Source organism: Balaenoptera physalus (assembly GCF_965194825.1).
Source record: "Balaenoptera physalus genome assembly, chromosome: 18".
Lineage (NCBI taxonomy): Eukaryota > Metazoa > Chordata > Mammalia > Artiodactyla > Balaenopteridae > Balaenoptera > Balaenoptera physalus.
In genome coordinates, this window is record NC_138899.1 from 71,525,894 (window position 1) to 71,547,583 (window position 21,690).

Here is a 21,690-nt window from a genome sequence, read left to right on the forward strand (position 1 = left end):
TAAGCCTTTGTCAGTTGATTCGTTTGCAAATATTTTCTCCCATTCTGAGGGTTGTCTTTTCATGTTGTTTATGGTTTCCTTTGATGTGCAAAAGCTCTGAAGTTTCATTAGGTCCCATTTGTTTATTTTTGTTTTTATTTCCATTTCTCTAGGAGGTGGGTCAAAAAAGATCTTGCTGTGATTTATGTCAAAGAGTGTTCTTCTTATGTTTTCCTCTAAGAGTTTTATAGTGTCCGATCTTACATTTAGGTCTTTAATCAAATTGGAGTTTATTTTTGTGTATGGTGTTAGGGAGTGCTCTAATTTCATTCTTTTACATGCAGCTGTCAAGTTTTCCCAGCACCACTTACTGAAGAGACTGTCTTTTCTCCATTGTATATCCTTGCCTCCTTTGTCATAGATTAGTTGACCATAGGTGTGTGGGTTTATCTCTGGGCTTTCTATCCTGCTCCATTGATCTATATTTCTGTTTCTGTGCCAGTACCATATTGTCTTGATTACTGTAGCTTTGTAGATAGTCTGAAGTCAGGGAGTCTGATTCCTCCAGCTCTGTTTTTTCCCCTCAAGATTGCTTTGGCTATTTGGGATCTTCTGTGTCTCCATACAAATTTTAAGATTTTTTGTTCTAGTTCTATAAGAAATGCCATTGGTAATTTGATAGGGATTGCATTGAATCTGTAGATTGCTTTGGGTAGTATAGTCATTTTCACAATGTTGATTCTTCCAATCCAAGAACATGGTATATCTCTCCATCTGTTTGTGTCATCTTTGATTTCTTTCATCAGTGTCTTATAGATTTCTGAGTACAGGTCTTTTACCTCCTTAGGTAGGCTTATTCCTAAGTATTTTATTCTTTTTGTTGCAATGGTGAATGGGATTGTTTCCTTATTTCTCTTTCTGATCTCTCATTGTTAGTGTATAGGAATGCAAGAGATTTCTGTGCATTAATTATGTATCCTGCAACTTTACCGAATTCACTGATTAGATCTAGCAGTTTTCTGGTGGCATCTTTAGGATTCTCTACGTACAGTGTCATGTCATCTGCAAACAGTGACAGTTTTACTTCTTCTTTTCCAATTAGTATTCCTTGTATTTCTTTTTTTTCTCTGATTGCCATGGCTAGGACTTCCAAAACCATGTTGAATAATAGCGGCGAGAGTGGACATCCTTGTCTTGCTCCTGATCTTAGAGGAAATGCTTTCAGTTTTTCACCATTGAGAATGATGTTTGCTGTGAGTTTTCATATATGGCCTTTATTATGTTGAGGTAGGTTCCCTCTGTGCCCACTTTCTGGAGAGTTTTTATCATAAATAGGTGTTGAATTTTGTCAAAAGCTTTCCCTGCAACTACTGAGATGATCATATGGTTTTTATTCTTCAGTTTGTTAATATGGTGTATCACATTGATTGATTTGCACGTATTGAAGAATCCTTGCATCCCTGGGATAAGTCCCACTTGATCATGGTGTATGATCCTTTTAATATGTTGTTGGATTCTGTTTGCTAGTATTTTGTTGAGGATTTTTGCATCTATATTCATCAGTGATATTGATCTGTAATTTTCTTTTTTTTTGTAGTACCTCTGTCTGGTTTTGGTATTAGGGTGATGGTGGCCTCGTAGAATAAGTTTGGGAGTGTTCCTTCCTCTGCAACTTTCTGGAAGAGGTTGAGGAGTTTTTCTTGTTTCTTGAGGAAGGATTGTATTGCTATAAACTTCCCTCTTAGAACTGCTTTTGCTGTATCCCATAGGTTTCAGATCATCGTGTTTTCATTGTCATTTGTCTCTAGGTATGTTTTCCTTTCCTCTTTTATTTCTTCAGTGATCTCTTGGTTATTTAGTAAAGTATTGTTCAGCCTCCATGTGTTTGTGTTTTTTACGTTTTTTTCCATATAATTAATTTCTAATCTCATAACGTTATGGTCAGAAAAGATGCTTGATATGATTTCAATTTTCTTAAATTTACTGAGGCTTGATTTGTGACCCAAGATGTGATCTATCCTGGAGAATGTTCTGTGTGCACTTGAGAAGAAAGTGTAATCTGCTGTTTTAGGATGGAATGTCCTATAAATATCAATTAAATCTATCTGGTCTATTGTGCCATTTAAAACTTGTTTCCTTATTAATTTTCTGTCTGGATGATCTGTCCATTGGTGTGAGTGAGGTGTTAAAGTCCCCGACTATTATTGTGTTACTGTCGATTTCCTCTTTTAAAACTGTTAGCATTTGCCTTAGTATACAGGTGCTCCTATGGTGGGTGCATATATATTTATAATTGTTATATCTTCTTCTTGGATTGACCCCTTGACCCTTGATCATTATGTAGTATCCTTCCTGTCTCTTCTAACATTCTTTATTTTAAAGTCTATTTTATCTGATATGAGTATTGCTACTACAGGTTTCTTTTGATTTCCATTTGCATGGAATATATTTTTCCATCCCCTCACTATCAGTCTGTATGTGTCCCTAGGTCTGAAATGGGTCTTTTGTAGACAACATATATGTGGGTATTGTTTTTGTATCCATTCAGCCAGCCTGTGTCTTTTGGTTGCAGCATTTAATCCATTCACATCTAAGGTAATTATCAATATGTATGCTCCTATTACCATTTTCTTAATCGTTTTGGGTTTGTTTTTGTAGGTCCTTTTCTTCTCCTGTGTTTCCCACTTAAAGATGTTCCTTTAACATTTGTTGTAGAGCTGGTTTTATGCGGCTGAATTCTTTTAGCTTTTGCTTGTCTGTAAAGCTTTTGATTTCTCTGGCAAATCTGAATGAGATCCTTGCCAGGTAGAGTAATCTTGGTTGTAGGTTCTTCCCTTTCATCACTTTACATATATGGTGCCACTCCCTTCTGGCTTGTAGAGTTTCTGCTGAGAAATCAGCTGTTAACCTTATGGGAATTCCCTTATATATTATTTGTCTTTTTTCCCTTGTTGCTTTTAATAATTTTTCTTTCTCTTTAATTTTTGTCAATTTGATTACTATGTATCTCAGAGTGTTTCTCCTTGGGTTTATCCTGCCTGGGACTCTCTGTGCTTCCTGGACTTTGGTGGCTGTTTCCTTTCCCATGTTAGGGAAGTTTTCGACTATAATCTCTTCAAATATTTTCTCTGGTCCTTTCTCTCTCTTTTCCTTCTGGGACCCCTATAATGCGAATGTTGGTGCATTTAATGTTGTCCCAGAGGTCTCTTAGGCTGTCCTCATTTCTTTTCATTCTTTTTTCTTTATTCTGTTCTGCAGCAGTGATTTCCACCATTCTGTCTTCCAGGTCACTTATCTGTTCTTCTGCCTCAGTTATTCTGCTATTGATTCCTTCTAGTGTATTTTTCATCTCAGTTATTGTATTGTTCATCTCTGTTTGTTTGTTCTTTAATTCTTCTAGGTCTTTGTTAAACATTTCTTCCATCTTCTCATCTTTGCCTCCATTCTCTTTCCGAGGTCCTGGATCATCTTCATTATCATTATACTGAATTCCTTTTCTGGAAGATTGCCTATCTCTACTTCATTTAGTTGTTTTTCTGGGATTTTATCTTGTTCCTTCATCTGGTACATAGTCCTCTGCCTTTTCATTTTGTCTGTCTTTCTGTGAATGTGGTTTTCATTCCACAGGCTGCAAAACTGCAGTTCTTCTTGCTTCTGCTGTCTGCCCTCTGGTAGATGAGACGATCTAAGGGGCTTGTGTAAGCTTCCTGATGGGAGGGACTGGTGGTGGGTAGAGCTGGCTGTTGCTCTGGTGGGCAGAGCTCAGTAAAACTAATCCGCTTGTCTCCTGATGGGTGGGGCTGAGTTCCCTCCGTGTTGGTTGTTTGGCCTGAGGCGACCCAACACTGGAGCCTACCCAGGCTCTTTGGTGGGGCTAATGGCAGACTCTGGGAGGGCTCACGCCAAGGAGTACTGCCCAGAACTTCTGCTGCCAGTGTCCCTGTCCCTGTGGTGAGCCACAGCCACACCCCATCTCTGCAGGAGACCCTCCAACACTAGCAGGTAGGTCTGGTTCAGTCTCCTATGGGGTCACTGCTCCTTCCCCCTGGGTCCTGATGTGCACACTACTTTGTGTGTGCCCTCCAAGACTGGAGTCTCTGTTTCCCCCAGTCCTGTCGAAGTCCTGCAATCAAATCCTGCTAGCTTTCAAAGTCTGATTCTCTGGGAATTCCTCCTCCCGTTGCTGGACCCCCAGGTTGGGAAGCCTGACGTGGGGCTCAGAACCTTCACTCCAGTGGCTGGACTTCTGTGGTATAATTGTTCTCCAGTTTGTGAGTCACCCACCCAGCTGTTATGGGATTTGATTTTATTGTGATTGCACCCCTCCTAACGTCTCATTGCAGCTTCTCCTTTGTCTTTGGATGTGGGGTATCTTTTTTGGTGAGTCCCAGTATCTCCCTTTCAATGATCGTTCAGCAGTTAGTTGTGATTCCGATGCTCTCGCAAGAGCGAGTGAGCGCATGGTCCTTCTACTCCGCCATCTTGAACCAATCTCAGCAACATGTTTTTAAATATTATATGATTTGTTTGAATATGTTTCTTAAATAATGAGAGAGAAAAGAAAAGGTTTTGGCTACTTTAAGAAGTCACTGCAGGGCTTGCTTATTTTATGATAATGAAGTATCACTAAGCAGGAGGAGGTTTTTTTTTTTTTTTTTTTTTTTTAATTTTTTTAATTAATTAATTTATTTATTTCTGGCTGCACTGGGTCTTCATTGCTGCCCGCAGTCTTTCCCTAGTTACGGCGAGTGGGGGCTACTCCTCATTGTGGTGCACGCGCTTCTCATTGTGGTGGCTTCTCTTCTTGCGGAGCACAGGCTCTAGGCACATGGGCTCAGTAGTTGTGCCTTGTGGGCTATAGTGTGCAGGCTCAGTAGTTGTGGCATACAAGCTTAGCTGTTCCACGGCACATGGGATCTTCCCAGACCAGGGCTCGAACCTGTGTCCCCTGCATTGGCAGGCAGATTCTTAACCACTGCACCACCAGGGATCTCCCAGGAGGAGGTTATTTAAAGGCCCCTTAAATTGTTGTTGCCAGGGCTTCCCTGGTGGCGCAGTGGTTAAGAATCCGCCTGACAATGCAGGGGACACGGGTTCATGCCCTGGTCCAGGAAGATCCCACATGCCGCGGAGCAACTAAGCCCATGCGCCACAACTACTGAGCCTGCACTGTAGAGCCTGCGAGCCACAACTACTGAGCCCACAAGCCACAACTACTGAAGCCCGCAAGCCTAGAGCCCGTGCTCCGCAACAAGAGAAGCCACTGCAATGAGAAGCCCGCGCACCGCAACGAAGAGTAGCCCCCGCTCGCCACAACTAGAGAAAGCCCGCGGGCAGCAACAAAGATCCAACCCAGACGAAAATTAATTAATTAATTAATTAATTAATTAATTTAAAAAATTGTTGTTGCTGAAGTAACCTCCCCCTGATTTTAGGAAAATCTTGACTGGGAATCATGCCAGAGACAGAAACATAACACATCTCATTTTTCTTTCTTCTCTCCTTGCTTTAGCCTAGAGGGAAAGAACAAGGAGTTTCTCTATCCTCAGAGCTGCCTGGACCACATATGGAGTCAAGTGTCACTTTAAGAAGCTGAGGGATAAGGAGACGCCCATCCAGAGACAAGCAACCAGCAGAACAAGGACTCTGAAGACCAAGTCACAGGATGAAAATTTGCAGCACCTGGAAATGTCTAGTTTGGAGAGGGGGACAGTTAAGGAGAAATACAATAGCTAATTCAAATATTTAGAGGTCTATAATGTAGAATACATCTTAAAATGTGTTTGTGTGGTAGCAGACAGCAAAATCTGTCTGCATCTGAGCAAGTGTCTGATGGCAGCCCCCACCCCAACTGCAAGCAGTCATGGACTTCTATCCTCCTCCTCCACATTGTTGTTCCCTTGATTTTCTTGTGGGGAACCTGGCTACTTCAGCTTTCCCCCCTGGCTCTTTTCCCTCATCCAAAAAATATATGTACAGATAGAGTACAAAAATATATCTAAAGATAGATATAGTCTTATTTAGCCATCATTATATAAGGGATGCTGTTTGCCTGGACTGTCTATAGGAAATTTTATTATTTATGTCAAACTGTAAATACATACATGTATATGCATATATATATATAATATATAATGTGATTATAAACATAATTCACATTCCTTAGAGGGAAATATTAGAAAATGTAAAAAACAGGAATTATGCATAGTCCTACTACCCAAAATTATGCTAAAATTATGCTTCTTTTCCTCATGACTATGCGCTCCGAGTAGTTTTATAATGTTGTGATCTTTGTACATACTTTTATATATCCGTCTCTTCACTCGTTAAAACATGAAGATTTTTGTATTATTAAAAATACTTCTAAATATTCAATGATTTTATAGTTTTCCATTATAACATTATTTTACTATTCTATTATTTTGCAGCATTAGAGTGATTATCAATTGTCCTTATTATATATTGGGTTAATTTGTTATTAACCCATCTATTTTTTTTCCTCAAAATTCTTATTTTGCTCCATGACCCTCTCTTTTAGGCGTGTAGGCTTTGTCTCAGGGAAAGGATGAGAGGGCAGATGGAAATAGTTCATCCTCAGCTTCTGAGTTTTAAAGCAGACTTTTGAAACTTGCAGCAAAGACAATGCAAAAAGTTATTTTATTTATTTTTGAGTCTCAAAAGTCTGACTTCTGAGTATCAAAATCATGATGTATTTGTGGCATTTCATTTATGTCATGAACAATAAACTTGAAAGCATGTGAAATTAGCCAAAGTAGTTTAGAAGGGATTACAATTTATAAGGAAGAGAGAAGTGTAGGATATGAGAGAAAGCCATAGAGTTAGATGGTGTAGGTCTCTGAAAAGAGAGTCTGCCCTCTAACCATCATCATCAGGGCCAAAACTCTTGGGAGGGGGTGAGGGGCAAAGAATCCCAGATAGATTTGGGGATCTGAGCATAGAAGAGACCAGTGGGGGAGAAGGCCCCACTTCTACTAGAGACTATGCAAGAGGTAAGCCTTAAAGGGGTCCCTGTATCACTGTGGCAAGGTGACAGTGGGTAGAGATGGTGGCATGAGGAGTCTATACCAAGGCACCTGAGAAAGCTCCACAGAGCACAATTCTGCCTGTGCCTCCCTGAGAGACAAAGGGGGGTGGTCACTAAAAGAGAGCTTGCACACTCATCACATCCCAGTGGCTGAAGGGAGCACAGTAACTGGAGACCAATGGGAACCCCAATGCCTCAGCAGACAGCACACAGTCACAGACCCCAGGAAACAGGTAGAATGATACATTTGCCAGGTGCCAGCCTAGGCAGAGAACGTCCCAAGTGTAGTCTTTTCTCCATGCCTTGAGGTAATGGAACTTCCCCACAATTGAGAGGCAATCTCAGAGGAGGAATCCTGAACTGACTGGGGGGAAAAATAAGCCTCTGAATTGACTAAGAAAGCCATAATTTGACTGAGTCTACCATGAATTGGCTGAGATTAAATCTGCAAGGGGAATGAGGAGCTCAACATCAATGTTAGTCTGAGTTGGAGAAAAATGATTACTTCTTTGCACACCCAAATTTGTCACCACTGCATAATTAATACCATACTAAATAGTTTCATAGCAATGATAACTTTCAATGCTAATACCCTTTCAACTGGGTTCAGTCACTTAAGTTTTGCCCATTTATCCCTTCAACAAATATATTAAGCACCTATATTTTCTAGGCATTGTACTAGACAGCTAGAGCAGAGAACAAAACAGATGCAGCTGCTCACTGTCTTCACTGACTTCCAACTAGAAAGACTGACAATGAAGAAGTTATTACAACAAATTACTATAGCCATTATGACAAGGGAGGAGTCCTAACCTACCCTTCTAGGCAAAACAACAGTGACACAGAACCCCCACAGAATTAGCAGACGTAAGGAAGGGAAAAGTATCCCAGAGAAAGAAAACAGCCTACCCAAAGTGCCAGGAGTCACATAGAGAAGGATGACATGGTCACCCATTGCTGAGCATGCATTCAGCACTTGAGGATACATATGGTGTGTGTTATAAATGGAGTTTCAAATTCAGGGGGTTATGATGCCATAGTTTAAAGAAAAAGGTAGGACTAAGAACTAGAATCAGAAAAATAAATTCTGTGAGCAATACTTTCTCAATATTTGATAGCTTACCATTTCTATTTCCACTTAAATAGGTAAAGAGATACCTCAGTTTTCTATGAATGAAACAGAGACAGCTAATGGCTTACCGCAATATTCATTTTCCACTTTTTCTCTGATTTAAAAAAAAAAAAGGATTTTACTCCGTGCCATCATATGCCTAGCTTTTCTCCAACTTCAGAGGTGACCAACAGAAATAAATACCAGACATTGAGAAGTAAAAGTGTAGGAGGTACCTCTAGGAAATCTTCTTTAAAGTCTCCTTTGTCCTGCTGCCATCCTAGAATATGACCGTGATGTCTGCATCTCCAGCTGCCATCTTGAAATATAAGGACAAAGTTCATACTCTAGGGCTTGTAGAATGAAGAGTGGGAAGTATATCTTGATTACCAATAATTTTGTAAAGCCACAAGACTAGCCCACCAAATTGCTTTTACATGAGAGAAATAAACTATCAAGTTTAACCCACTGTTATTTTCTTTTCTGTTATATGCAGCCAAACCTAATCCTAATACAATGTTGTAAGGAGTTGATTTAGGATAGCTGAGAAGTAAATGTTCTAAATCTACAGCAAGGCCCAAGACACAAATCAGATAACTGTAAAGCTAAAAAGAAATCTAGAAGTCATTTGGTCTGTTTTGTAAACTTGACCATATCACTCTCTGGGGTGCGGCTGTTCAAACGCTCCTCCTCATTGACAAGATAATGTCAAAGTTTAAGCTTCTTGAATGGTCATGATCCAGTCCTTTCTACCTCTCCATCCTGATTTCCTATCAAAGAAATTATGTTCAGGAATTATCAACTATTTTTAGTATCTTGATACAACATGTACTTCATAAGCCCATGTGTTTATTATGTCCTGTTCTTGCTGTTAAAAATATACTTCCCCTGCTTGGCCATTTTGCTCAAAAATGTACTTCTCCATGAAAGATGCCTACCTCCAAACCACCAGACAGACTGATTGCTTCTTCCTTTGTGTGATCTTTACAATATACATATTTTTTCTAATATTATACTTAGGCGTGTAAATAAGTAGTCACCATCTAATGTGATATTGTTTATTTCTGTATTCCTAGTGCCCAGCACAGTAATATATAGTAGGTGCTGAATATTTGTTGAATTGACTTGCATTTCAGATTAGGAAATTAAGGACTCTGAAAAAGTAATCAACCGAGGTATTAACAGAGCACCAAAGTTTACATCAGGAGTCAAAAGAGAAAAGATGAAGCCAAAATATCATTTTTATATCTGATAGAGGTCAAGTTGGAAGACCTGGCTTATATTGATATCTTGGGACTCACTAATAATGAAGTCCAGAATTGGGCAGACTTACCCAACTAGGCACAGAAGCACTGGACCAGGGCAGGACTCCCCATGTGGAATAATGGAGGAGAATTCATGGTCACTTCCAAGAGGAGAAAGACGGGAGCTGAGCTGAGCTGAGCATGCCCTGTTATTCCTCCAAAATCGACTCATAGGCTAAGAATCTCCTCAGAGGCAGGGTGATTGATGGGGCAGAGGGAAGCCCAGACCTACTACTAATTGAGCTCCTTTCACATGACCAAAGCATCAGAAGTGGGAAAGAGGACCATTCCCCAGATTTTGATTCTCTTAACTCATTGGGCTTAAGCATGAAGCTGTGGATGCAAATAATCAATTAAAAAATCTATAATAAGAATAGAAGAGAGCTTTATTCAAGCCAAAATGAGGACTATAGCCCAGGAAACAACCTCTCAAGGGACTGCTCTGAAGAGGTAGGGGAAGAGCCAGTATATATATGAATTTTTTGGCTGGGAAATACATGTAGTCTAGCATATATCTTGGTAAAAAATTACTGCTAATCACAAAAAACAGATATCTCAAGTTAGTGATTTTAGTGTTTTTCTATGTATAGGAAGATGCAAGAATCTGGGATCACTGAAATTCTTCCTTAGATATGCACCTTAACTATCTAGGACCCCCGATATATCTGAAGGACAGAATGCTTCATCCTGTTTTGTTTTTTTGCATCCTGAATTCCCCTTAGGGCACACTGTCAGTGGGGCAACTGCAGTGGGTTGTGATTTAACTCTTTGTATAACTGGATGATGAGTGACACTCTTTTCTTTAATGGTTAAAGCTGATGTACAATGTATGTTTGACAGGCCGTAAGACAGCCTGTCTTAGCATAAAATTCAAGCCAAATCACGTTATAAGCCCAGAATGACTTCCCCATACCTCAGTATGTGAAAATTTCTTCCATCAAAGCCTATGGTCAGCAAGAGTTGTAGCTGTCTGCCTTGGGAGACCTTTCACGAGGCCACCTTCATAAGATCACAAGCTACACGTCTCTGCTCTTTTGAGTTTCCTCCTGGGTCTAGTGGCAGGCAGCTTAAAAGTCGTCCCCACAAGAATCTGCAATGCGTCAGACGAATACATTCAATATATCAATTTTGGATCCACTCCATACCAAAAGCTGAAAATGTATCCCCTATTTTATTTTCTGCCCCGAACTATGTCCACATATGCTATCCAATACAGCATGACAAAGGTTCTGCAGAGATTAAACGCTATCTTGAAGATATTTCGATAATAAAACACCTATAAAGAGATGCTTCAACTTTGAACACGATTTCCTTTCTATTATTAAATTCCAAGAAAGAAATTAAAGTCCAAAGACTAAATTCTTTTACAAGTTGAAATTCAAAAACATTGAAATCCAAGGGAACTAAAGTCTGAAATCAAATTCTTATGTGTTAAAGTTCAAAGCGCAAAGTTCAATTACAAAACAAAAACCATTCACTGATTTGTTATTCCACCGAGGCTCAGCAAAAGGGATTTTTCTGCCTCGGTAGAGTGGGGTCTCTTCAGCAACTACAACAGTTCCTCTCTGGAATGGATTTGGAGTTTCCGAAGCCCCAGAAGTCATAGTAATTCAATACTTAGTCCCTCAGGAGCCTCACTTCTAAAGAACCCTAAGAGTTAACAGGACACAGAGAATTATCACAGGGTTTTTCCAGATCCATCTAGTTTAGAAAGCCATTCTCCTGCCCTTAGGTAAATTACAAAATTACATTCCCAGAACCAGGGCTACCAAGACCCTAAGAGAAATCTGATGATGTCTGGGAAAAAAGGAAAATATTCTTGGATTCAACCTAGTAGGAAGTCTGTCATTCAAGACCAATTGTCTGGATTGCTTACTTAAGCCAAACGAGGAAAATTCTCCAAACGAGAAGTTATTTTGAGACTACACTTGCATTTAGCACTTTCATTTACATTTCTTTACATTTACATTTTTGTGAGAAAAAAAAAATCTATCTATGCTTCCTGCATCCTCAGTGTCATTTGAGGCATTTCTGCCTCCTTGCACATTTAGGTAACTGTAATGGGGTCAGCTCCAATCACAGGAACTCAAGTACCTTTCTTCCCCATCCAGCACATCCAGGACCTCTTAATTCCATTTTCCTATTAAACCTTGGGCCCCTAATGCTGTGTAGTGACATAAGTGCACCACCTCTCAGAAAGAGGCTTTTTCGGTCCTGTGCCACAGTGGCTGCCTCACTGCCTCTGGATCCGGGATTGCTTGGGCAGTGCAACTCACCCCCTAGAGAAGAGTTCCCCTTCATTCCCAATTTGTTTTGGCTGAAGATCCACCCTGAACAGATTCCTGCACTAAGTGATTTTGATGCTTCTGCAGCTTGTGTTCCTGGGGAAAACAGTTTTAAATGTCCCAGCGTCTGAGTAGCTTTTTTGTTCAACTACATCTTTTTTCTGAAGTACTGAAACATACCACTGGTACTGAATTTCCCTCTGTTATTTCCCCACTCCTTTCAGGAAGGCTATTTGAGCTTAACAATTTAATCTACTTCTTAAAGTGGCCACTTTCCTTCTCTAATCTGTGTGGGAGCTAATGCTACTTGTTGAAACTTAGCGCCTCCCTTCCATTTATTTCATCTTTGCTTTCTGGTTCAGTTTTTATAACTTCTCTGGATTCTTCATCATCATCATCATCATAGAGAAGAAATCAAGAAGTTCTGGATTCATTGTTCAAATTTTGTCTACCTTACTCCTGATGAGATGAATAATCCCCGCCTAGAGATATTCTTCCATCAGACATTTAATCAAAGCCTGGACTTGTTCTCTGATTCTCACATCTACATTTCATCACATCTTCTCTCAACTTTCTTTCAGGATCCTCATTTCATAAATGTATTGACAAAGGTCAGTAAGTTCCCTCAGGGCAAAGGTAATGCCTGTTCCAACTGCAATGATGTGTCACATGGAAACTCAGCTGAAAAATGCTTTGAATATTTCACATGGATTTCCTTCCTCAATTCTGCTCCAATTTTTTATAACCACTTGGTACAGCTGTCCCACTCTTTAAGGAGTGGTTCTCCAACTGCTCTGAGTGGGGACCTATGGCTTTCAGAAGTCATCATCCCTCGGTGACTTGGCCTTTCTTGAAGGAATCAGATCTGCTATCTGCTAGATTTGTTTGGATCCCAGTCATCATTTCTGATCTAATAACAAAAATGTCTTTCCTTCTTTTAGAGCAGTTGGAATCTGGGTACTGCTTTTTCCCCCTTTTACATTGGTCAAACGTCATCTTTAAGATGCCCTTTTCTTCTTTACTCTTCCTTAACATAAATGAATAAATTTTTAAAATCTCTTCCTCCAGCTTAATTGGCCTGTGTTCCTTTATTTTTTTAATCTTTCACTGCTTCTGAGTTTGACAGTAAAACTGAAGTACACCTTTCAAACCACTACAGTTTCTTCTTGTTTTCCTAAGAAAATGAATTTATTACTAGAGGCAAACAGTTCCAGGCACTGAGCATTTTTGTTTCCTTCTACCTTTGGGTTTGTAATAATGTCATTTAGTTGAATTTCTATCTTAAGGGGATGGCATTATTTAATAAGGGCTCACATCTCTTACTTGTTCATTAAGTCTAACATAAGAACAAGGGTGAAGCCACAATTTGGGTGTCAGATACCAAGCCAGAGTTATAACTTATGATATTAACATAGAGCCGATCTGAGATTCTATGATAGGACAGTGAGTCTTGAAAGTCAGAGGAAATGCCACATGAAATCAAGGTTAGTCAGTCCCTCCAGAGTGCCCTCCTTCATCCTGAAAGAGGAATAGAACCTAGTATTTCCAATCTAGATGACCTAGATTAACTATGCTTGGTACTAACCATATAAAGATAGAGCATCTCTAGTGCTCTGTTCACATGCAGAATTCAGCTGCCTTGCAGTTGAAAAGTGGCAAATATTCTTCTGACAACCAATGTGTAAAACAGTTACACATTGCAGAGAAGAGTAAAACTCTTCTCTGCAATGGAATCTTTGTCTCAACAATGAAAAGCAAGGCCTGTGCAGTAAACTAAAGCAATCTACCTGAAGCCCCCAACACAGCCAGAGGGTTGTGTCTTATTTTCTCACAAAAATTGCGTAAGTCATAAGTTACAGTCAACTGCTAAGCTCAAAATACCTCATGACAGCTTAAATTTCTTTCTCAGGCGACGGAAGTTCAAAGTCAAGTACAAAAGTGTAAAAACACATTTGGCCTAAAATAAGCCTCTATAAACCAGCAAGGTTTCTCCCCCAAACTAAAGTCCAAGACCCACGATGTGGGCCCCGGATGCACAAAAAGCTCCTGCCCAAATTGTCCCCCTCGAATTTTCCGTTTATTTTTCTTCCTCAATGTTGCTGGTGAATAAACAAAACTTGGGAATCTCTGAGAGCCCCTCCCCAATAAATAGCACCTTTAATACACACTCGGCTTATAAACAAGTTGAGAAGTACAACAAAACAGAAAAGTAGGAGGTCAAAATAATGCCTGTTACTGATAGAGGGCAGGCTGCAGGATATGGTTTGTTGGGGGGCAGGGGCGGGGGTGCAGTGCTAGAGGTGGATAGGCCTCCCTGTAGGTAGGAAGTCTGACTAGTTAAGATTTATAACTTAGAACACACAGGCTCATTCCAAACAGGAAGAAAGTTGGAGCTAAGTCAAGCAGGTTCATTTATTCTTCCCAAAGCTGACAATCAAAAAAGACTCGATCTCTCTAGGAGCTGGATGAATAAAGGATGGAGAGAGACCTACAATGACATTAAGAGATCTCACTTTACAGGAAGGAAACATCAGAAATGGGAATTATTCCCAGCTAACAATGCTTGCAAACAAGGTTAAATTCTTTGCTTACTGGTTTTTATACTGAGAACAACTTTTCTCAATATATTTGTGCAATTCTGATAGGATAACATTCTCATATTTAGTTTTCAGTACCACAATGCGCTGCAATTTAATAAATCCCATTCGTGGAGTATCAATGTTTCACAATATTGATATTATTTTCATAAAATTTGGTATCAGAAAGTCAATTTTAGAATTTAGTCTTCAACTTCACAATTTGGGGAATGTATTCATAGTTATGTCTGTTATTTAATGTCTGGAAATTGATGTCCCATAAGATTATAGGCCAGATGATTCACTGACAACTAATTTCCCAAAGACTTCAGTAGGAGCATATGTGTAATGGCTTAAGAATGACCTTACACAAAAATATTCACCGTTTAGATGCACTGTATTATCAACTAAAGAATCCAATCTTTGCAAAACAGGAGATAGAGGGTGGGGAAAAATTAAGAATAGATTTTCCCTTAGATGACATGAGCAAAGTTGACTTCTTTCAACAATTCAAAAATCATTTTCATCTAACCTTTGCGTAAAGACAGCCTACACCTGTATTATTTTATGCACTCAACTTATCCAAGATATATCATTACATTTATACACGTTCTTTACCTTCTTTTAACAATGATTTATTTTCAATGTACAGGTCTTAAGCATTGTTTTTTAAACTTATTACTAATTATTTTAGCATTTTTGATGTATTTGTAAATTACTTAAACTTTATTTTCCAATAATTTACTTGTTTATATAAAAATACAAGGGGGCTTCCCTGGTGGCGCAGTGGTTAAGAATCTGCCTGCCAATGCAGGGGACACGGGTTCGAGCCCTGGTCTGGGAAGATCCCACATGCCACGGAGCGACTAAGCCCGTGAGCCACAACTACTGAGCCTGCGCGTCTGGAGCCTGTGCTCCGCAACGGGAGAGGCCGCGATGGTGAGAGGCCCGCGCACTGCGATGAAGAGTGGCCCCCGCTCGCCGCAACTGGAGAAAGCCCTTGCACAGAAACGAAGACCCAACACAGCCAAAAATAAATATAAATAAATTAATTTAAAAAAAAATACAATTAATTTGTGTATATTAACTTTATAGCTTGTGAGCCTGCTAAATTCACTAATTTGTTAAAAGAATTGTTTAGGATTTTTTAGGTAAACAATAATTTCACCTGCTAAAAAAACAATTTTCCTCCATCCTTTTGTTTCCTTATGCCTGTTATGCATTTTTCTTGCCTTATTAAACTGGCTAGTTAATGATATACATGTTAACAGGCTGGGAGAAAACGTACTTTGAAATGCAGCAAAAACATAAGATGACTAAAGAATGGAGTGATGGATAGATATGTGATAAAGCAAATACGGTTAAATGTTCACTGTAAAATACCAGTATGAATGTTCATTGTCACTTTTTTTTCAGTTTTCTGTATGTTGGAAACTTTAATAAGATGACATTAGGACAATAAAAACCAAAGCAACAATCCAATTTTGAGAGAGGGACTGAGGATGAAAGAGACAAGGACAATGGACATCATAGGTTTTGAGAGACAGGCTAATATTGGTGAAATCCAAGGCACAGGATTAAAAACAGATGAGCAGGGCTTCCCTGGTGGTGCAGTGGTTGAGAATCTGCCTGCCAATGCAGGGGACACGGGTTCGAGCCCTGGTCTGGGAAGATCCCACATGCCACGGAGCAACTGGGCCCGTGAGCCACGATTACTGAGCCTGCGCGTCTGGAGCCTGTGCTCCGCAACAAGAGAGGCCGCGATAGTGAGAGGCCCGTGCACAGCGATGAGTGGCCCCCGCTTGCCGCAACTAGAGAAAGCCCTCACACAGAAACGAAGACCCAACACAGCCATAAATAAATAAATAAATTAAAAAAAAAAAAAACAAAAAAACAGATGAGCAGCTTCTCTGTCTCATCAAGAGAAAATATGAATGCACACAGAGTAAATCGGATACATACAAATGAACATATAGTAATATAGGATGCATACATATTTGGTTTTGGTAGCTGGCTGGTAAGGAGATAAGGTTATCTGCTCTAAATGAAGTTCTGGAAAAGGTATTGTGGAGGCTTGATCTGAGAAATGTGAGTTTGCTGGGTAGTACTGAGGGCCTATTTCTTGGTTGGTGGCTATGAATGTAGTTGAGGGCAGTCTGTGCTCAACTGCCTGGATCCAGTTTCTCACCTGCGAAACAGGATAATAATGGCCAACTTCAAGATCATTAAGAGAATTACGTGAGAGAATACCTGTAAAGAATCTAACACGGTGTCCCACATAAAGACCAAGAAGTTTTTTCCATGCCTACTGCTAGTGATTATTTTGTACAGCCACACTTCAGGAAGTTGCTAAAGTTTCTCATGCTGCTATCTACAGAGAAGGTAATTTCAGTAGGCAATCAGCCCATCAAAAGAGCTGAAACAGGCACAGAAAGTACCAAGCCACAGAGGTACCATGCAGTGTTTGCAACCAGCATTAGGTTGTAATTTAAATGAGAGTTAAGGTTTGTAGGGACCACTTTCCTTTACTGAGAGGAAAGTAATTTATTATAAGTCTTGCATACCACAATCAAACTGATAAAGAGCATCTCATGATAACATTCCAAATTTCCACAGGAATTGTGAACAGGAAAGAAACCAAGGGGCAAATAGCTAATACAATTTAGTTCATCAATTTGAAAAATATGAAATGATTATGTCTTTCTTGAGAACTAGGTAGAAAGAAAATGGCTGCTAAGGGTTGATTTTGTAATTTTTAAGAAATGTGTTTCATGATTTGGAGGGCTATAATTTGGAAATAACATTTAAATTCCTATTACTCAGTTCTATAACTCAAAGTATAACACAGTACTTAAGGAAAAACCACAGCAAGAGGTTTTTTGTGTGTGTGTGTGACGCATATTACACAACTTCAAATCTTAGGAACAAAACTTAATTTATATTATAAAAACATAAAATCAAAGGGCAGTGACGTCAGTATCATGGCAGCTTAAGATGTACCTCATCTTTATCTCCCCACCAACAATAAAATTTGGCATCCATCCATGGACAGTAATCCCTTTCAGGAAGCTGTGGAATCCAGCACCATAAGCCAAGGGACCCGGGAGGAGTCTCGTCCAGCCATCCATCAGGTAATAGGGAGACAGACCTCAGTCCCAGATGTGGACCCTGTCGTGGCCTATAAACTGGCCCCAGCCTCTCTCAACCACCATCTAGGAGCCCCTGAGAACACCGACTTAGACATTCACTCAAGGACAAGAGAGACTTTGCAAAAGTTCAGGTTTCCAGAGAAGTCCCAGAATTCTGCTGGAGGAAAAAAAAAAGTTTGGATGTATTGGAGGAGGTAAGAGGGACAGTTTGACTTTACCCACATCACCCCTCCACCCAGGGATGGCACAGCTTAGGGCCAAGAGAGATCTTCCTCGCAGTGATTTATCCCACAAAAGAAAGGGAGAGCATGTGAGTGAACACCCAGCTGCCCCAGCTGTACACGACACTGCCAAAGGGGCTCCTTTCTCTCTTGCTCCATCCACAGTATAGAATCATGAGCTACATGACTGGGGGCAGGAAGAAGTGGGGAGAGTGGCACATACAACTATTGAAGGACAGTAAGGGGCACAGATCTTAACTGTGTCGTGAATTCCACCAAGAACCTGACCAACAGCTGCTGGGAATGCATTACCAGTGGATCACAACTGGCTCACGGGAACCTCAAGCACTCTGTGTGCCTCACCTACAAACTCCCCATCTTGTGGTCAGCTCCCTGCATGTGCTCCCAATGGTGGCAGCAAGAATAAGCTTTGGAAGATAGTTAGTGAGCATGCACATAAGCTGGCCAAATCTGCAGGCCAGGGAGAGATCACAAACTTGACCCTAAGCACCACCTGTGGGAAACAAAAGAGAGGCTGTCAGCACTCACTCAGCCTGGTGCACTGAAGGATCCAGAGAAGGCATAAAGCCTAAGAATTCTGCCACAAGAGGGAGCAAGAAGCCTGGAGGAGGTATACTCCAAAAAGGGTCTAAGATAGCCTCAGAATCTCTAATAAGGCTGATGGGAGGTATCTCTCTCCCAGAAGCAGTTAGTGAAGCTTGGAGGGGGTGACTGCTACTTCAGAAGTAAAGAAATAATGCAAAAGTTCAAAGAACCTGAAAAATCAAGATAACATGTAACCACCAAAGGATCACAGTAATCTTCTGGTAACCAAACCCAAAGACATGGAGATCTGTGATTTACCCAATAAAGAATTCAAGTTTTAAGGAAGCTTGATGAGGTACAAGAAAACACAGAAAGACAACTGAACCAAATCAGGAAAACAATAAATGAACAAAATAAGAAGTTTAGCAAATGCTCATAGCACTATTTACAATAGCCAAGACACAGAAACAACCCAAATACCCATCAACAGATGACTGGCTTAAGAAGATGTGGCATATATATGTATATATATATATATATATATATATATATATATATGAGATATATATATACATACACATAATATATATATATATCATATATATATGATGGAATATTATTCAGCCATAAAAAAGAATGAAATATTGCCATTTGCAGCAACATGGATAGACCTAGAGAATATCATACTAAGTGAAGTAAGTCAGACAAAGACAAATATATGATGTCACTTGTATGTGGAATCTAAAAAATAATACAGACAAATCTATATACAAAACAGACTCACAGACACAGAAAACAAACTTATGGTTACCAAAGGGGAAAGGGAGGGGAGAGGGATAAATCAGGAGTTTGGGATTAACAAATATAAACTACTACACATAAAATAGATAAGGAACAAGGATTTACTGTATAACACAGGGAACTATATTCAATAACTTGTAATAACCTATAATGGAAAATAATCTAAAAAAATACATATGTAACTGAATCACTTTGCTGTACACTTAAAACTAACAGAATACTGTAAATCAACTATGCTTCAATTAAAAAAAAAAAAAAAAAGAAGAAGAAGAAAAGTTTAGCAGAGAGACAGAAGTCATAAAAAGGAACCAAATGGAAATTCTGGGGCTGAAGGATACAATGAATGAAATGAAAAATGAAATAGAGAACATCAATGGCAGAATGAATCAAGCAGAAGAAAAAAACCTGTGAGACTGAAGAAAGAACTCAGAAATTATGCAATCAGAGAAGAACGAAGAAAAAAGATGTAAAAGAGTAAAGAAAGTTACATAATCTATGACATATCATCTAAAGGACCAGTTTGTAAATTACTGAAGTTCCAGATTTAGAAAAGAGGGAGAAGGGGGCAGATAGCTTATTTAAAGAAATAATTACTAAGAACTTCCCAAGTCCATGGAGACATTTGGAAATCCAAGTTCATGAAGCTCATAGTGACGTCACCAAAATAAGAGATTCTCTCCAAGGCACATTATAATAAAACTGTCAAATATCAAAGACAAAGAAAGAATCTTAAAAGCATTAACAGAAAAAAGCTTGTATTTACAAGGCAACCCCCATAATGCTATCATCAATTTTCTAAGAAGAAACCTTAGAGGTCAAGACAGAGTGGGATAATATATTCAAAACACTGAAGGAAAAAAACTGCCAACCAAAAATATTTTATGCAGCAAAGCTGTCTTTCAGAAATGAAGGTGAGATAGACTATTCCAGACAAAGCTGAGGGAATTCATCACCACTAACCTGATTATAAGAAATGCTGAAAGGAGTTCTTCAAGTTGAAATGAAGAGACACTAAGTAGTAAAATGAAAATATATGAAAATGTACTAAACACTGGTAAAAGTAAGTACACAGTCAAATTCAGAATACCCTAATACTGTAATACAGTTTAGTGTTAACCACTTAACTTTTGTACAAAGGTTAAAGGACAAGAGTATAAGAATTACTATAGCTACAATGATTTGTTAATGAATAAACAGTATAAAAAGAGGTAAATTGTGACATCAAAAACATAAGAGGAAGGGGGAGTAAAAGGATAGAGTTACTGTGTGCAACTGAAATTAAGTTGTTAATAAAATAGACTGTTACATCTATAAAATGTTTTATGTAAGCCTCATGGTAATCACAAAGCAAAAATCTATAGTAGATTCACAAAAGATAAAGAAAAGGGAATCAAAACATACCCCTACAGAAAACCATCAATTCACAAAGCAGCAGCAGCAGAAGAAAAAATCAAGGGACTTACAAAACAGCCAAAAAACCATTAATAAGATATCATTAATAAGTTCTTACCTGTCAATAATTACTCTAAATGTAAATGGAGATTCTTCAAATAATTAAAAATAGAATTACCATATGATCCAGTAACACCACTTCTGGGTATTTATCCAAAGTAAATGAAAACAAGATATGAAGGCTGTATCTGTACTTTCATGTTCATTGCAGCATTATTCACAACAGTCAAGATATGGAAACAACCTAAGTGTTCATCTATGGACAAATAAAGATGTGATATACATACATACACAAACACACACACATAATTATTATTCAGCCATGAAAAAGATGAAAACAGTGCCATCTGTGACAACATGGATGGACCTTGAGGGCATTATGCTAAGTGAAAAATTAACACAGAGAAAGAAACATACTGCATGATATCACCTATATGTGGAATCTAAAAAAGCTGAACTCATAGAAACAGATAATGGTGGTTAACAGGTGCTGGTCAATGGGGAAATGGGGATACACTGGTCAAAGAGTACAAGCTACCAATTTTAGGATGAATAAGTTCTGGGGAGCTAATGTACAGCATGGTGATTATAATTAATAATACTGTATTACATACCAGAAAGTAGTTACAAGAGTAGATCTTAAGTGCTCTCACCACAAAAATAAAATTGTAATGATGTGATGTGATGGGAGGTATTGCTAATGCTATGGTGGTAATCATTTTGCAATATGTAAGTGTATCTATCAACACATTGTACACCTTAAACTTACACAATGTTATGTATCAATTATATCTCAATAAAGCTGGGGGGAAAAATGTAAATCATACATTTTTAAAGAACTATGTAAGATAATGATTCACACCCAGGAATCAGGGCCTTCAGTTAAAATCCTGACATCAAGACTTTTACTACCAGTTAAAAAAGAGTAACTGATACTGGACTTGCCCTCCATTGTAAACAACTAGAAAACTAGACAAAACATAAAAGGAATGCTACACCAGACGCTGGAGCAGGCAGTGCAACGCTGTGATACGTTAAAGAAAAGAAACCAAGGAAGTAAACTCTAAAATCACCCCTGATTTCTGCCTAGAGGCACTTTCCAGCCTACAGGGTAGGAAGGGCAAACCCAGGCAGACAACTGTGACAACAATGAGTTGAGGAGAAAAGAGCAAAATTCAGAGACTGCGGTGGCTGAACATGCATGCAGAGATCTGGAAAGAG

At 39.1% G+C, this 21,690-nt stretch overlaps 1 protein-coding gene across 5 annotated transcripts in view; it reads right to left on the bottom strand.

Moving 5' to 3' along the window:
• Positions 1 to 21,690, bottom strand: part of RFC3 (replication factor C subunit 3) — a 161,694-nt gene that overhangs the window by 119,346 nt on the left and 20,658 nt on the right. The window contains exons 10-12 of one of the 5 annotated variants that reach the window (XR_014256324.1): positions 19,978 to 20,725; positions 10,353 to 10,529; positions 8,372 to 8,454 (exon numbers count right to left, since the gene is read on the bottom strand). The exons of 1 other annotated variant lie outside the window; for it this stretch is intronic. The gene's annotated coding sequence lies outside the window, so the exon portion shown is untranslated. The remainder of the gene's footprint in view (positions 1 to 8,371; positions 8,455 to 10,352; positions 10,530 to 19,977; positions 20,726 to 21,690) is intronic. 3 more of the 5 variants (XR_014256320.1, XR_014256322.1, XR_014256323.1) reach the window with 3 other exon arrangements.